Below are 16,476 nucleotides of genomic sequence, written 5' to 3' on the forward strand. Positions count from 1 at the left end.
ATGGGATGCTTTCCCCCCTTTCCCATGAAAACCTACTGACACTCAGCTGCCTGTCATGCTGTGTTGCTCAGACTGTGTTGCTTGCCAGCAAGGTGTGATAAATGCAGCAGAACCACTTCTGTTGCAGATGGAGAATTGTGTCCCCCTTCCTGCCCTGCTGAAGCAGAGAGGGGTTTGTTGCAGATACTGGGGTGTAGCTGAGCTACCTCTGGAGCTGTGTACCCCATTAAGGTTACATCCTACACAGTACTGACTGAGGCCTCTCGCAGGTGTGTGGCTGCAGAGCTTTCCTGAATTCCTGCCCTCCTGCCGTGCTTGACCACATTCCCTATGGAAGCAGGATCAGGCAGCTTTTGATGGGACTCCTCCATTTGCTCAAGAAAGACTTTACTGTGGTAACTTCCTGGTCACCCCAGCTAAGAGTACATTTGGTTTCTGAAGATGCTGGTGCTTGGCCTCCTTTGCTGAGACGTTTCTTGCACACCCTTCTGCCACAGGGAAGGGTGCTGGTCCTTTCAGGCAGTGTGGGTCTGCGGCACTGCAGTTGGGGAGGGTCTGTCTGGTTGGATCTGACAGGTGAGGTTACGTGGCTTTTGGCTTCTGAAGTCCTTGGGCATCTTTTGGAGGAACAAAGGCTATGAGAAGGCTATTTGTTACTCAGAGCTAATGTCCCATTCTCTTTCTCTTGCTTTGCTGTGTTGGCCACCTGGCCTTGCATTGCCATGGGCTGCATCTTCAGGAGGATTTATCTCTGAACCGCTTTTGGCAGGGGTTGCCCACAGAGGGGCTGAGGAGCTTGTGCACAGCCCAGCACAGAGACACTGCGGCATGGATGGTCCTGACACAGCCAGTCCTGCCTTTCGTAGCACTGAAGAAAGGAGCTGTTGGGGCTGGCAATAGGCCTGGTCCAGCCAGATCCCTCCTCCTGCTTCTCAGACACCTAAAGCCTGGGGCGTTGGGGCTCAAATTAGGGCAGCTTCTGAGGTTATGTTTGCAAGATGAGACCCTTGCTCGGAGATGTAGCTGGGGCAGGGCAGGCCCTGTGGGTCTGGAGGCTGGGCCTCACGGGCATGCAGACTGTAAGCATTTCCAGCTAGTTTTGACACCCATGTGACAGTCACACAGGACTCCCATCTAGCAGGGACTGGCCTGCTTTCCGGTGCCCCATGGGGACAAAGCCAGCACCCTGTCCACGCCTGGGCTGGACCAGGCTCAATGGCACCCTGCTCGCCTGGTCCAGCACAGCCCATCCCGGGTGCCAGACCTGTGGGGCCAGTCCAGCTTTGCACTGCCCAGCCCTGTGCCTGGGGCTGGGGGGCTCGTTCCCTCTCCCAGCAGAGACTGGCTGAAACAGCACAGGTTCAAGGGGCTGTGAGGACTCCAAAGGCCAACCTCGAAGACACAGACTTGTAAAAACTCTGTGATGTGCAGGGAAGAGCTTCACTGTGCACAATGTCTGCAAGGTTTCCTCAGCTCCCAAGGGAGCTGTCACTTTGGGCCAGGCTGACAGTATGGGGTCTGATCCTGCTTTTTCACTACATGCAGTCATGGAGTCAAGTTTCTGCTCTTTCACGGGGGAGAGGAAGCTGAAACACTTCCTTCACCTGCTCTCCCCCGGTCTTTGGCAACTTCAGGGGGAAGCTGAGGCCCCGGGGCTGGTGTCTCAGAGAGCCTGCTGGTTTTGTTACAGTGCTCGTGAGAATAGTGCTGCTAATCGTTTGTGTTAAAACTGCGTTTTAGTTGGACTTTGTAAAATGTATGGAAGTCATTCACCCACAGGTTCAGTCCTAACATCTGTAACTGCCTGACAGTGCTTTGGCTGCGTCTTCTCCTTGGGCTACCTTCATCCCTCGGAAGCCTGTAAGCGAGCTCACGCTTCACACTGTGTAGGAGCTGGTCCGTGACCTTCTGTCCTGTGTCCGAAGCATTTGGGAATGGTTTCTGCTCTGGAGGAGGCATGTCCACCACCTGCTCGGGCCTTTCTGACTCCGTGGGCTGTTTTTAAACAGCACTTTGCAGGGTATGGCCCTTCCGGGACCCCTGACAGCTTCTTCAGCAGCGTTCCCTTTATCACTGTTACCCTAAATCCTTGCACAGCCTTTGAAGGGGCAAATGCTGGGACAGAGTATAAGCCCCCTGCAAACTCTGCTGTCTTGGTGGTGAGGGGTCACCCCAACCCTTGTCCCGAGCCCCCATGAGCGCACACTGTGCTGTCACTGCGGGGGTGTGACTTGCAGCAGAGTGGAAAGTGCCTCTTCCATTGCTGAGGCCTCACCGGGTCACTGCTGACCTTGGGGGATCTCAAGAGCCATCTCTTCACAGGGGTATTTCTCTACAGGGGTGGAAGCGGCACTGGCAGCTTGCCCCACGGCTCGACTGTGGCCGCTGCAGAGGGCTCAGTGATAGGTTTGCCTTCTGCTTGGTGAGGCCTCAGCAGGAGGGGACGGTGGTGATTCAGACGGGGCTGCTTGTCACGGCAGCGTTGGCTGCGTGACTCAGTGAGCATTTGCTCCTGGAAGACACGGCCTTTGGTGTTCTGTGAGGCGACAGCATGACCATGGCTGGCCAGAGAAGATCACACACCGTGTGGCGGGGCTGGGGTGGTTTGTTACCTCCTCTTGGGTAATGTGACCTGCCTCTTACCTGGGGCAGTAGCAGCCAGCAGAAGGCAGTCGTCATTCCTTGCCCGTGGCTGCTGCATAATGCATTGATAAACACGGCCTTGTGCTTCTCCCTTAGGAAACGATGAGAAAAAGGGTCAAAGCTGTGCCCATGTTGGGATGGAACAGCGCAGCCCTTCCCGCAGCTGGTGGGGTTGTAAAAGTGGTCGCGTTTGTCTGGGGGTTATTTTGTTCCCCATGAACATTGTAAACTGAGGCCATCCTCATGAAAACAGTGGCTGTTTGTACTTTCAGACCTGTCACGGAGGTGAACTTGTGGGTTTGGGGGAAGCAGGAGCAGGACCACACACTGCCCACATACAGGAGAGTGGGATTCGGGGTGGAAGGCGGTTTTCTGTTGGTGCATTTGGGGATCTTCGTGCCCTCTCTGTGCCGGGGCCGGGTTGCTCACGCCCGGACCACGACAGAAGCATCCCACCGGCTGTCACGTGGCCCGCGCTGTTTGGGGGGAGCCCCTCGTTTCCGGCAGGACGAGCCCCGGGACGCCTGTGCGGGCCCCCCGCTCCCCCCCGCGCCGCGCTTTCCCCACGCGGCGGCCGTGAAACACAAGATTCGCCCCCCTCGCGCGCCCGCCCGCCTCGCGCGTCGAACGGCCGTCGCGGCCGCGCGGGCGCAGCCAATGGCCGGGGCGGGCGGCGGGTGACGACACGGGCTGTGGGGCGCGGCCGCGCGGCGGCGGCGTGAGGCGGGGGGACGGGCGCGCGGCAGATGGGCTGCGCCCGGGGGGGGCCCTCGGCGGCGGCCGGCGCGGGCAGCATGACAGCGGGAACGGCGAGGAACGGTAACGGTAACGGCAACGGCAACGGCAACGGCGGCGCCGCGCGGGGCGGGCTGCGAGCGGCCTGGCGAGCCTCGCCCGGGGCCGTGCGTGCGGGGCCGCGGCTCCTCCCGGCGCTGCGCCGCGCCGGGGGGAAGGAGGAGGAGTGCGGTGTGTGTGTGGGGGGGATCCGCCGGGGCGTGCGGCCGCGGGGCTGCCGGTGACACCTGTGTTACCGGCGTCGTTCGCGAGCCGAGACCGGCGGCCGGGGCTGGCCCCCGGCGTGGCCGCGGAGCCGCGGCCGGGTCCGGAGTTGTGTCGGCGCCCACATCGGCCATCGGCGCTGCCGTGGTGCGTGTGCTCCCACCTTGGACAATGCAGCCCGGCGGCGCGGCTGCGGCGGGCGGGGGATCGGGCTATAAATAACTCTGCCTTTCCCTTGTCTAAACGCTCTGTGTTGGCAACGCGCAGCCCATCGACCCCTTTAGAAACGCCTGCTAAGTTCTGGCTGAAATCCATCGGGAAGGGTGGTCTCCCCCGGCGCAGGCACGGTGGTGCCGGTGCCCCGCTGAAGCCGGTGCCTTGCCGGGTGTCCCTTTGTCCCAGGCTTGCACGCCAGCCAGTCCCGGGGCTGCTCCGGCGCGGTGCCTGGCTCCAGCCGGGCATGCCCCCTTTCTGCTCACCCGGACCACTTTCAGATCCAGTTCTCCCCGGTACCAGAAATGACGCCCGTTTGGAATACAGCGATGTGTTTAATGGAGAAGGTTGAGGGAATTCAGACAGCAAAAGCCGTGGCTTCAATGCGAGCAACATCTGAAAGAGATTGTGGGCCTGAGCTGGGAAGATCAGGGCTGCTCCTGGACTTGCAAGCTCCGAACGGTATCGAGGGGTTGGATTTCAGCTCCATTTGCCGGGGCGGGCGCAGGCTGGCAGTGAAGACCCGGGCTATCTGTGCGGGGAGTTGGGCAGATGCCCCTGAAGGCTTCGTTCCCCTTCTCTCCCTGCCCCCCCCCCCCCCCCCCCCCCGAATTTGACGCCGTGTGGAGATTGCGGGCGAGGGGATCCCGCTTTTTGTTTTCCTCTGGGCACGGCTTTGATGGCGTTGGGCGCACGGAGCAGGGAGGCCGAGGTCACGGTGGGCTGTGCCGAGCCACTTGGGCTGGCGTGAATGCCCCCGAGTGAGGAGGGAACGGGGGGGCTGCAGGGCCCAGGCTCCCACCTGCCTGTCTGAGGGGGAGGCAGAAGGAAATGCTGCGGCCGGAGGGGATGCTGAGATGAGATCTTCTCCCTGGCTCCTCCTCTTGTGTGAATCCACCTTCCCGGTGGCTGTCAGGCAGTCCCACTGCGAGGCACCCTGAGGGGGAAGCGGCTGTTGTGGATGGGGGCAGGAAGGGGGAGCGCAGAGGGGGAATGGGGGTGAGGACGAAGCCTCGGACGGGTGTGCTGGGGGAGAGCGTGCTGTCCCCGAAGCAGGAGCTGGGGCAGGGAGCAGCATCGTGCGGAAGCGGCACTGGGGATTTTCAAACACCTTTGCTCCAGCTCCCATGGAAGTGGTGCATGTGGCTGCAGGGGAGCCTCGTGCTTCCAGGAAAGGGGTTCCGTCACAGGTTACCCAGTGGCGTGAGCAGGAAAAGTAAACCAGGAATCGGGAATAAGGGATTTTAGCCCAGAAGATGGACTGGTGGGTTGCTCAAGGCCAGGGAGTGAAGGGTGCCATGACATGTTACGTGCACGAAGGATTGCTCTGAGCCCTGGGGTTTTCTGTGGTGAGCGCAGGGCTGGTGAGGGACAGTGGCTGCGCTGCTTGGAGCTGCCTTCCTTGAGCATGGGACTGGGCAGAGGCGCTGCTGGCAGGCACGGTGCAGGGGATGGGTTTGGGACGTTGCTGGATTCACATGTGAGGGGCTGCAGAGGAGCTTGTGCTCTGATCCGAGACCTGCACGGAGGCATTTCTTCACTGAGTGACTGGATACCTCAGAGTAATTCTCAGTAGCTCCTGCGAGCCCTGAGCTCCTCTTACAGGATTAAGTTTCCAGCCTCATGGGCCACTGCTCGCAGCAGCAACAGTTCGGGAGGCAGCTGTGGCAGCAGTGCCGCAGGAGGCAACGCGCAGGGGGAGCTGCTTTGGTTGTCCCAGGTCCTGTGCTCTGGCCTCCTTCACCTCAGGGCTTTAGCACAAGCATGCCAGCTTCTTGTGGGGGATGTCTGATGGGGACTTTGTGCTCTCTGAACCACCAAGCCCAATGAGACTGTAGGGGTGTCCCACAGAAGCTGAGGAGCATTCTGCTGTTGGGGTGCAGAGGACTTCACCTCTCCGAGTAGGCCATTCACTGGGCAAATTCTCTGTAAGGATCTGAGCAAAACTCAGTATTTAAAAGTGCATGGAAGCTGGAGTCCAGATTATCCCGTGTGTCCTGGCCCAGCTCGCAAGGTCTGGAAAACTAAAACTTGGCACAAGAAGTCATCATCCTCCACGCCCCGTATTTCTTTGCAGCTTTTGTGCATATGGTTACAGGGATAGGTGAGACAAATTCAGCTCTGCAAGGTACTGTTCACCATAGCAAACCCAGCTCCAGCGGTAGCCATCTCCTGGCCTGGCAGCATTTGCTCCTGAAGGAGAGCTGGTTTGTGGTTCCTGTTCCCTCTGCTGAGGAGCTTTCTCCTTTTTTAATACTTTAATAGTGACTGTGGATCCAAGTGTTCCTGGAGCTGCCAGTGTTCTGGGATCAAAACCAGCCTGGAAGCAGGAGGCCTTTCAGATCTGCCTTCAACTCCTTCATTTTAGCCATGCCTGCACAGAACTGTTCACAGTGGAGGTGTTGCCAGATTTGGCATCTGCTTCTGCTCTGGTTGGACTCCCTGTGACTTTGGGACATGAACGCTGCTGTCTGTGCCTAGCCGGTTTGAGTACTGATCTCTGTTCCTTGCTGTGCTACATCTTCCTCTTTCATTGCCTGCCTTGGCTCCTGCAAAAGGTGCTTGAAGCTTTTTGTTCCAGGAAGTTCATGGGCAGGGAATGGAGTGAGAGGGTGGGGAGGGGGAAACAGGAATTAACTTTCACTTGCAGAAATAGACCTTTCTACTCGCCAGTGCTGTTCTGTGTTTAGCTAGCATTCCCCCGTGCAGCTCTGTTTTGCTTTTACCTTTCAGACACAAATGGTTGGCCCTACGTATCTTCTGCTGCTTCTATGTTTATTTGGCTTGCCTGATACTGAAGAATGGCATCAAGCTGTGTGGTGATCATTTGGGTCTGCGTCAGCACAGGTGGAGATGCTGATGAGAGTGGCCTGTCTCAGGGCTGCTGTTGCTGGGGTATCTCCTGCTCTTGGCAGTAGTTCTGTGGTTTGCTGGTGGCTTGTCTCAGTGCTCAGTTCTGGAGATCTCTTCCAGGTGACCACATCAGGTGTGGCTTGTGTGCAGCTGATGGCCAATGTGGGGAGTGCTCTGCTGGGGATAGCAGAGGGACTTGTCAAGTGGCATGTTGAATTGCACAGGTGGAAGTTGGCTCTGGGGGTGCCTTGTGGATGAGTTGTCCAGCTGGGTGTCCTGAGACAGGAGATTGGCTGCAAGGTGGCCCTGGTCTCCCCAGGCAGGCGGTGTGGGACATGGCATGAGGGTACCCCTTGCTCTGGGCAAGCACCATGGCATCCATGCAGTCAGTGCCGCCGACTGTCATCCAGGAAGCCTCTGGTCTTGCTGATGCAGTCTCATGTCCCCAGCTTCTGGGGCTCTTGACCCCAGGAAGCCCTGGGTGGGGACAGGCAGGCCTGCAAGCGCTCCTGGTGTGGGAGGATCTTCTCGTCAGCGTGTGCCACCAGCCCTACCTGCAAGTCTGGCGTTCAGGGCACGGGGCTTGGTGCACCTCTGGGTACTCTGGTGTCTGGTCTCATATCTTCCCTTCTAGAAGTAGTCTTGGAAGTTGTGTCCCTCTTGGAACAGGGCATGTCCTGCTCAGTTGAGAAAGCTCTGCCACGAGTGTTGCTTAGCATGAGCAGATGTTGATTTGTCTTGCTCTAATGTCTTATTGTCATGACTGTGTGTTAAGTATTCAAGGGTGGTGTTACTATTCAGTGGGCTCATTTCTCACTGTTAGTTTTTATTGCAGTTGCTTATCTAGTAGCGTGCTGACACATGCAACTGGCTCTTGACTGATCCAGAGCAAAGCACTTCTGTGCCCTGGAGTCTCTGCTGTCACTTACACAGTTTGAATAGTTTGCAGTGCTTGCATGTGACAGTGCTGGTTTTGGGGCTCTCTGTGTAGTGCATGTAGGACACTCCAATACAGCACTATGTAAGGCTTACCAAGATGGGAAACAGCAAAGTGAAGGTTTGATACACCTCCTTTACTCTGTCTGGTCTGCTCATTTGTACTTCATTGCCATCAGAAGCAAATTAAGGCAATTTTGATGCTTAAACATGTGTTCAAGGAATCTTTGAGGAAGTGTCACACACACGTAATTCTGAGAGCAGAAGTGGGCCTTCTCCGAGAAATAAAGGTTCTGGTATGACCCCTTTACTTCTGAAAGTGATGCCTCACACATGGACCAGGGGTAGCTGTGCTGTGATCCAGCTTGCTGCATGTGTGTGTGCTTGGCTTTACTGCAAGGCAGTGTGTGCTGTGTCACTTGTCCAGTCTTAGCTCCCCTATAAGCATAGAATCCTAGACCGGTTTGGGTTGAAGGGGACCTTAAAGCTCCTCCAGTTCCAGCCCCCTGCCACGGGCAGGGACACCTTCCACTAGAGCAGCTTGCTCCAAGCCCTGTCCAGCCTGGCCCGAAGCTGCCATTTCAGCGTTGCAGTGCAGCACGGGCTCCAGAGCAGGACCACTCTCATCTTCTTTCTGATCCTCAGTAGCTGAAATTGCTCTGGCACCTCAGCAGCTCCCCATTGCTCTGCAGGGTTGGCTGAAAGGGACAGGCAGTGCTGGAATGTTTTCTTGCCATCACCTGAGCGCGCTCTTTTCCTCCAGGCAGAGCTGTTGGGGGAGCCGCAGTTGTGTGATCCCCAGTGCCTGACCCTTTGCTGCATGACTAAATTGCTTTTTGGGAAGGGCACTGGAAAGTACTTCTGTGTGTCTCAAGGAGAGCGCAAGGCCTCATGTTTTCCATTTTCTGTCTCCTCCTTCTCTGTTCCGTGTTAGGAAGGAGAAAATCCTCCAGATCAGAAATGTTCCAGGCACTTCCCTGCAGAGGATCTCCATTCACCCTGCAGTGCCCAGATGCCAGCTCATATTTATCAGGTACCCAGCCACTCCCTGGATGACACATGGGGGGCTGCTGGTACACAGTGAACCTGAGAGGGAAGAACGGAAGGCACACAAAACCCTGGGCATTTGCTAAAACTGTTTTAATGTCTCCTGCCCTCGCAGGCAGAACATTGTGGATTTGGATTTGGGATGCTCTTGAAGTGTCACCAGAAAAGCTGTCACATACGTGCATGCAGAAATGGAGGCTTGGGAAATGCTTTTAATTGTGATTCCACTCTGCACAACACAGATTGTCATGCTTTGAGCTCAGGTTTGTTTGTATCAGGGACAGACATTGATACCACAGCTCCTATTGGGGCATAAATATTTCAGCAACTGAAATGATGCCTGCCTGCTCCAGAAAAGGGCTGCTTGCATCCTCGTTTGATCTTTTTAGTGAGCCTAGCAGCTCAGGTTGGCATCCTGGTTATTTCCTGCAGATAAAGTCCCTTTTAGCTCTTCATTCCAGAGGCTCTGGGAAGTCAAGTGGGAAAGAAGTGAGATATCTAGCAAGAAAGAAGACTAAAGCAGCCACAATTTGCTCCCTGTTCAGTTTCTTTTTGAGGAAGCATCTTCACTGTGTAGGATGCATAGACCACAAAGAGGTGGGGTAATATCTGGAAGTATCTAGAGTGGCAATCTGTGGGGACAGTCTTCTCCTGTCGTTTCTTCCCCACATCCTGCACACCACCTTCTCTCCATGCTGGTGTTCTCTATCTACTACTTTTTGCACTTGGGGAACGGAGAATCCTGCTGTTTAGCGGCATTAATGAATACTATTAAGCATTTCAGGAGGAATAAGCTGGGAGTGGAGGCTTATTCTTTTCTGCAGGACATTGTCCTGGACCCCTTTTGGAAGCTGTAGTGATGTGGGAGCACTGGAACTCCCAGTGCTGTTTGTGCTTCTGAGGTAAAGTATCTCCAAAGCATCTGATTAGGGGACACTTCCTGCAGCCACGATCCGTAATGCAAACAGTGAGACCTCTTGAGCAGCTTGCTCTTCAGGACTTGCCCGGTGTTCTGTGGTCTGTAGAGCACTCTGGACACGGGGGGTGAATGCCAGGCTTCCTCGTGAGATCAGGAAAAGCAATAGGAATCTGAGTGTTGGAAGCCCTTGGTGTGGCAAGATCTCTCTCCTCGTAGTGAGCAGCAGCATGTGGATGAAGTCTGCAGGCCCAAGGATGATGCAGGAGGTCGGTTACCTGATTCTTCAGTAATTTTTTGAGCTGTATTCCCTGATGTTTGCATTACTGATCCCAGCAGGATGGCAGAGCTTGGCCTCATGGGTACAGCTGAATGTGTGTGATCCTCTGCTTGAGGAATACATCTGTTGGCATGGTTATCCTGAGTGTAATTGCTTGAATACCAGAACAGAAATTACACATTGAGAGTTACTGCTGCGTATGTGCCCCAGGAAATCTGGTGAACACGATCCCAAAGTCAACCCAGAGGACTCACTGGGGGCAAGGAGAGGGAAAAATTGCGCTCTTACATATTCCAAACAGTGTATTTTCTGTGGAACTGCTGTAAAGGTTTACGGTAAATGGCTAAAAGTCAGGCTCAGAGAAAGAGCAGAGATGTGTTGGGGCAGGGTCTGACTGCTCCAGGGGGCTGCTGCCAGGTTGACTTGTGTCAGACACGCCTGAAGCACAAGGGTGAAGTCAGTGTCCAAGGTCAGAAGGGTGTTGGCGGAGCAATGAAAGGGATCACTTAGAAGCAAACATGACTGACCTCACTGTGGGGATGGGTGGTGGTGGTGTGGCCGGGAACCTTGCAAACCTGGCCTGGTAGGTGCCTAAGTGGTGGAGTTTGTGTTCGTGGTGACTAACGAGGACAATTTAAGGTACAACATCACTTCACGTGTTTGGAAGCAGATCTGTGGTGTTTCCATCAGGAATGCTTGGGAGAGAAGAGACCTGACACCCAGATGCTGTGACGTTCATTCAAAACAGATACGCTGAAGGGGAGGGCATGTTGGATGAAGAATTGCTGTTTGTGATGTATTAGGTGTTAAGTGTATCTGATATAAGGAGCTTTTAGAAGGGTCTGGATTCAGGATCTGCTTGTGTGTAGGAGAAATGTCTTGGTTTGTGGTCGTTTGGAGCAAAAGGACAAGGCTGCCACTGCGGGCTGGTCCCGAGCAGAGTGTTGTAAGGGTGCCATTCGCCATTACACAGGTGGTGGGTTTTGACATAGCAGGATTTGTAGTGGAAGATGCAGGGACTCTCTGGGGACGTGGGATTTAAAGGCTTTTCAGATGTTTTGCATTGCATTTCACATGTATGTGTTTGGGAGGAGTGTCCTTGTATGCATATATATCACATGCAAATGGATTGGGAGTTGCTGTGTGTTTTGTCTGAATTTAGAAAAGGAGTGATTTGGAGAAAGAATCCTCCAGGAAATGTTGGTTTTGCAAGCACAGGCCCCTGGGCTGTGATCTGGGAGGGAGAAAGGAGTGGGAATGAGGGGGAGGTTCACTGAGGTTTTCTTCTCTTGTAGCGTCTTGGGAAAACTCCAGCCAAGGCCCACATACAGTCAAATGAATCAGCCTCCCTTTTTGCCATAAGAAATTGGCAGCTCTAGCTGCAATGCAGTTTTGATGTATGGCTAATACACTTGTTCTTGGTTAATTGAGAAGAAACACTGCAGTAGAAGCCTGATGTCGAGTTGGCCTTTGTATGGAGCCTTTAGGCTAGTAGGGAGATGTTGTTGGCTGCTTCTTGAGAGGTTGGAATTTGCTGCAACTCCTATTGCACGCTCTCGTCTGAAGGCTGTTGTTGCTGTTCATCTGCTATAGAAATACATTGCTTGTTGCGCACAAGTGTAGAGGGCACTGTAAGCTGGCACATGGCACTGCTGCTCAGTGCAGGGTTTCCTTGAACAGAATATTCGTGCTCTTAGATGAGTGGCTGTACCCGTGCTGACAAATAAAGCGTTTTGGCCTCCTCATACTCCTGTACGGAATGAAATTCACGTGTTTTCTAAAGCATCTGGTGCCAGTTCAGACTCAGAGCTTTCTGTGTCTGCTGTGGGATTTGCACCGGGCTCGGAAAACTTACCAGACAAGCTCAGCATTCACCACTGGAAGTACCTGGTGTAACTGGAGGGCTTTCTTGTCCTGGAAACAGGACATGCAGCAGTTGCCCTTGGCAGGCTAAGACTTGCCAAATGCCTTTCATTTCCTGTTGGAAGCCTAGTTTTACATGGAAGGACTATATTCCTTTCATAACTGTAGTATCTGTTGGTAAATATTGGCTTTAATAACATACGCTTCAGTTCAGCAGGATAACAACAGTGAGGGGTGAATGTCAAGCAGTGGAATAAGCGTGCTGTAATGGGGCAGTAACATCAGCATTCTTTTACAGTGTTTTAAATGGTAAATGCCATACCTATTATTTTCATAGCATTTAAAAATTCATTAGAAACAAGTCCCTTTGGGCAACCTGTAGTCATAAATGCGATTAACTCAGCCATGGAGCTTTAGTCATGGCCAAGCTCCACTAAATGCTGTCTAAACAGAGAAAACAAGCCTGGCCTGGAGTTATTCTTTCATAGTATTGCTTCATACACAGGAAGCATTTGGCCTTCCCCCCTCCAGTAGTACTGTGGGGGAAGAAAACACTGAAATAAAGTTCAAATGTAAAGTGTTCATGGGGGGGTGGGAGGGCAAGCAAAATGGTTGGCTATGGAGCATTTTGCACCTGATATGAACACAAATGTGGCCGTTCCTGTTATGGGGTCAGAGAGAGCTCTTGAGCGTTTGAAGGTGCAAACACATGGAAAGCAGAACGGCATCTGCTTTCCATATATACTTATCTGAACAGCACTCCTGCTTCTTTGGTTCAATGTATGATGTGTATCTGGAAAGAGATTATACCCAGGCTAGTTGGGCTGAAGTTTGCTCTTTTTCTCTTCAGTTCACTGGACACGTGTTTTATGTTTTCTTCAGCATAACTTTAAATGGACATTGTTTTACCTTGTTCTGGGAAGGAGCTGTTATCTTTACAGCTCATGCTGTCATGTAAGTAACCTTTTTCTTTTCTGAACAAGGTCATTACATCACGATGCAGTAATCCTCTGCCTGTGGAATAAACCTTCCTCTCTGTCCGTGTCTGTCTACCACTCTTATCTGTGTTCCTTCTTAAAGTGTGTACAGGGGGAGGAGAAATGAAGGGAGAGCAAAAGTTTTGATGCTGGCTGGCAAAACTATGTTTAGAGAGAATAATACATGGGTTGTGAGATGCAAAGGGCTGTTGTCTCATAGAGCTTTGCTTTGATATTTTATCCACAAAGACAAGCTCCAAAGTCTCAAGTCAGAAGAGCCTGGGGATGAAATTACACCTTTGCCAGGCTCTGACAGGTTAAACTTTATGGAGATGCAGAGAGCAAATTATCCACAGGCTGAATTGCAAAGGAGAGCTTTAAAATGGGCTTTAAAAACCTGCTGAGGAGACGGAGTGAATAAAAATAGTTAGTTCTTGTATTCTTTTTGTCTGTAGGGCTAAAAGCAATCAACAAAGGAAGGACAAGGTCATTATCTTGGTCCCAGCCCAGAGGAATCTGAGGGATGGAGCATTGCCACTGGGTGGCCTGGGTCAGTGTGGGAGTCAGCAGCAGGACCTGGCATCCTGCTACCTGTCCCATTGCCTGGCCATTAGACTAAGTTGCCTCCCTGCTTACTGCAGTTTCTAATTTGTCTTGAATGTGTCTGTGTGCTCCTTCCCGAGTCAGTTTACAGCACAGGAGATCATTCATGGCCAGCCTGGGGTGTGCCCCATGAAGCATCTTTCATAACTATTTTTGATTCATTTATAAAGGGATTAGGTGACGTGGTTGCACAGCAGAGCAGGGACTGTACTCGGTGACCTGGTGGGTCTCTCCAAGTCCTGTGTTCCTATGTAACCTGAGGTGATGCCATCTAAGCTGCATCAAGATGCCAGTGATGTAATTTCAAACTGTCTGGCCTGAGTGCCAGTGAAGTCAGGGAGGCTGCACATGTGTAAGATAGGATTGGCTTTGATGCTGTTTATTTTGCCCAAATAACAAGTAGAAGATAGGCAGGGTTTGATTTGAAACCAGTTAACTCCGCAGAGCAAGTAGAGCAGACGTATTCGTGGCTGACTCCATCTTTCACCTGCTCTGACAGGAAATAGCCTGTTGTATTTTACCATGCAACTCCGAGGTCCTGTTGCAGGTAAAGACAAATAACTGAGTTGAGTCATCAGGTTGTAGTGTCTCAACAAACTACTTTAAAAGATGTCAGGCCCTCACTGTGGGTGGATGGTGAAGTGGCAGAGCTATCAAAGAAACACATCTAGAACCACATGAAGGCTTCACTGTTACCGTCATGCAATACTTTATAGCTGTTCAGAGCATTGCAGTGATAGAGCACATGTCCTGCAGGCTGGAAGTGATAGACTTCTGACTGCTGTCAGCAGGATGCGACTATGATGGACACCTTTCAGGGCGTGCTGGCATGGGTACAGCTCTGCACTCACATGCCTTTACAGCTATCAAAACAGACACGTGCGCCAAGTTACTTGGAGTGCAAGCAGAGGAGCTCAGCTTGGGCTGTGTTTGCCTGTGGAGACTTAGTTGTGGCTGAGCAGTCCCTGTTCCAGTCAAAAGGAACACCAGTAACAGCACTGTATTTTTATGATAATATTTCTGTGTTTGTTCTTGTCCCTAATTTATTGTGTCCTAAAATCCAAGAGTCTTGTCACAGAGATGGTTTTGCTAACAGCATCTTCACCAATGTTTCAGCTCTGCTGCCCCTGTTGATAATAGGCTTTATGTAGTTTGGTCCAGTATCAAGAGTGTTTTAATGGAGGAGGGGGATTTCTAAATGAGATGAATTCATTATGCTCTTTTATCAATGCCTGTTACTAGAAAAACTTCTAGCAAATGAGTTTGTACTACTTCATTATCCCTGTTGGGTTGCTTCTGTTTAATTCCAACAGAATCTTTGCACCCAGGTTCCAAGTGGATGAGAGTGGTGTAGGAAAAACAGTCACAGAACATGGTCGCAGCAGAACTCCCAGCCATTAGTTGTGATAGCTTTGACTTGTCTAGCAGGCTAAATTTCAGAGCAGCATTGATTTTTATTTCTTCATGTAACTTGTGATCTGCTGAACTATAGCTGACAGCAGCTTTTCCCTGTCCTTAAGGGGTCATTCTGCATGTGTGTGTGTGTGTGTGTTTGAAAACTGCAGAATCACATCTCAAGAAGAAAGTCCTCTAAACATGCTTAGCTGGGTGTAATACCTTTCCCTTTGCACTTAGTTTTAAAGCCAAAAGTCATGGAAGCAACTTTCAGTGCTTTGATGTAGGCTCATAATTTTCTCCCTGATGCTATTAATATTGCAAGCCCACTTGCTCTGTGGTGGGTGTCAACGCTTGCTAACAGCAGCCATCTGTGAGAAAGGAGCTCCTTCCTGTTGGGGAGTAAAATTTAGGCCAGCTGTGGATGCTCAAACCACATCTTAGAGCCTGTCCCTTCTGGCTCCCCCTTCCCTGTGCTTTGCCTCAGACTCTGCACCGAGCAGAATTCCTGGTACCCAGGGTCCCACAGCCTGTGGAGCTGCATATCTGTAGTGGTGTCTGTGCCTTGCACTCTGAAGGCAGAAGGTAGGGCCTGAACAATGACCACATTGGGCTTGTGCTGTCGTCATTCCAGAAAGCTGATGTCCCTAAACTCAATCCATTTAACTGTGAGGTGGTTACCAACAAATGATGCTCTTGTTCCATTTGGGCAATGCTTGAAACCTGATGTCTGCCCCTGCACTCATTCAGCACGGGGGGTATTTTACGGGTCTAGTGAAACAAGTGCAATTGCAGCTCTGGCTTGATAGTTTGGGGAAGCCAGTTTTCCAGTGATGTCAGAAGAATCTTATTTGCCCTTCAGCTTTAATTCCTGGAAATCTGAATAGGTTAAAATTACAGCAGCATCCCATATTAGTCTTACCTATAGAGGATGTTTTGCCACACGCAGAGTTGTTTTGCAGTCAAGCTTCTGAGATGTGAATGGATTCTCAAACCTGTGTCAGAGCTCAGTGCTGAGATTACTTTAGCAAAAGGGAAAAACCAAAGCTGTGCACTGCCTTCAGTGTGCACCTCAAACAGGCAGTGATTTCTCTGCTGCATTACTGAATCCCATTGCATTCTTTCAGAGCAAATGAATGTAGTTTTGGTCATGGCTGGCAAGAAATTTATGGGTAGGATGTTTAGCACAGGAATTTTGTTTCAGGGCAGTCCAAGAAGTAGATGCAGGAATGGTATGCATTCAGGTGGAGGCCTTGCATGAGGAGCAAACACGCTGTGCAGTGAGGTCTGTCAGTGTTTTCTGATCAGGTTGATATTTCTTTGTGAATAAAGAATGGGACGAGCTTTGTTTTGCCAAAGAGTATGGAGGCTCTGTGTTTCCTTGGAGGATGCTGTTTGTTGTTTCCTTCTTAAATCCTTGATGCAAGAAAGAATTCTTTGTGGTACAAAGTGCTTGTGCCAAGTAAAACAGAGGAGGTGGCTTGAAACAGAGTTAAGTATTTCTGGGAGAAGCACAAAATGTATTTTACTTTCCAAGCTTGCATTAATGCCACATCTTAGATTTTCCTCGATAGCATCTGTAATCAGCAGCCCCTTATCCATCCTCTACCAGTATTAGTTGCAGCTTAATGACACATAATTATATTGGTTCTTTATCACTCAACTTGCTAAGTCGTTTATCTCTCCTAAGGAAGGATGAGAGGAGAATTTACAGCCTCTCCGGCTCTTGATGTTGTGCAACACAGATGCAT

General features: G+C 51.8%; 1 protein-coding gene across 2 annotated transcripts in view; it reads left to right on the forward strand.

Moving 5' to 3' along the window:
- Positions 1–3,365: 3,365 nt before the first annotated feature.
- Positions 3,366–16,476, forward strand: part of PAK3 (p21 (RAC1) activated kinase 3) — a 69,558-nt gene continuing 56,447 nt past the window's right edge. The window contains exon 1 of one of the 2 annotated variants that reach the window (XM_065689992.1): positions 3,366–3,468. The gene's annotated coding sequence lies outside the window, so the exon portion shown is untranslated. The remainder of the gene's footprint in view (positions 3,469–16,476) is intronic. The other variant, XM_065689991.1, reaches the window with a different exon arrangement.

The sequence above is a fragment of the Lathamus discolor genome, chromosome 9 (genome assembly GCF_037157495.1).
Source record: "Lathamus discolor isolate bLatDis1 chromosome 9, bLatDis1.hap1, whole genome shotgun sequence".
In the NCBI taxonomy this organism is placed as follows: Eukaryota; Metazoa; Chordata; class Aves; order Psittaciformes; family Psittacidae; genus Lathamus; species Lathamus discolor.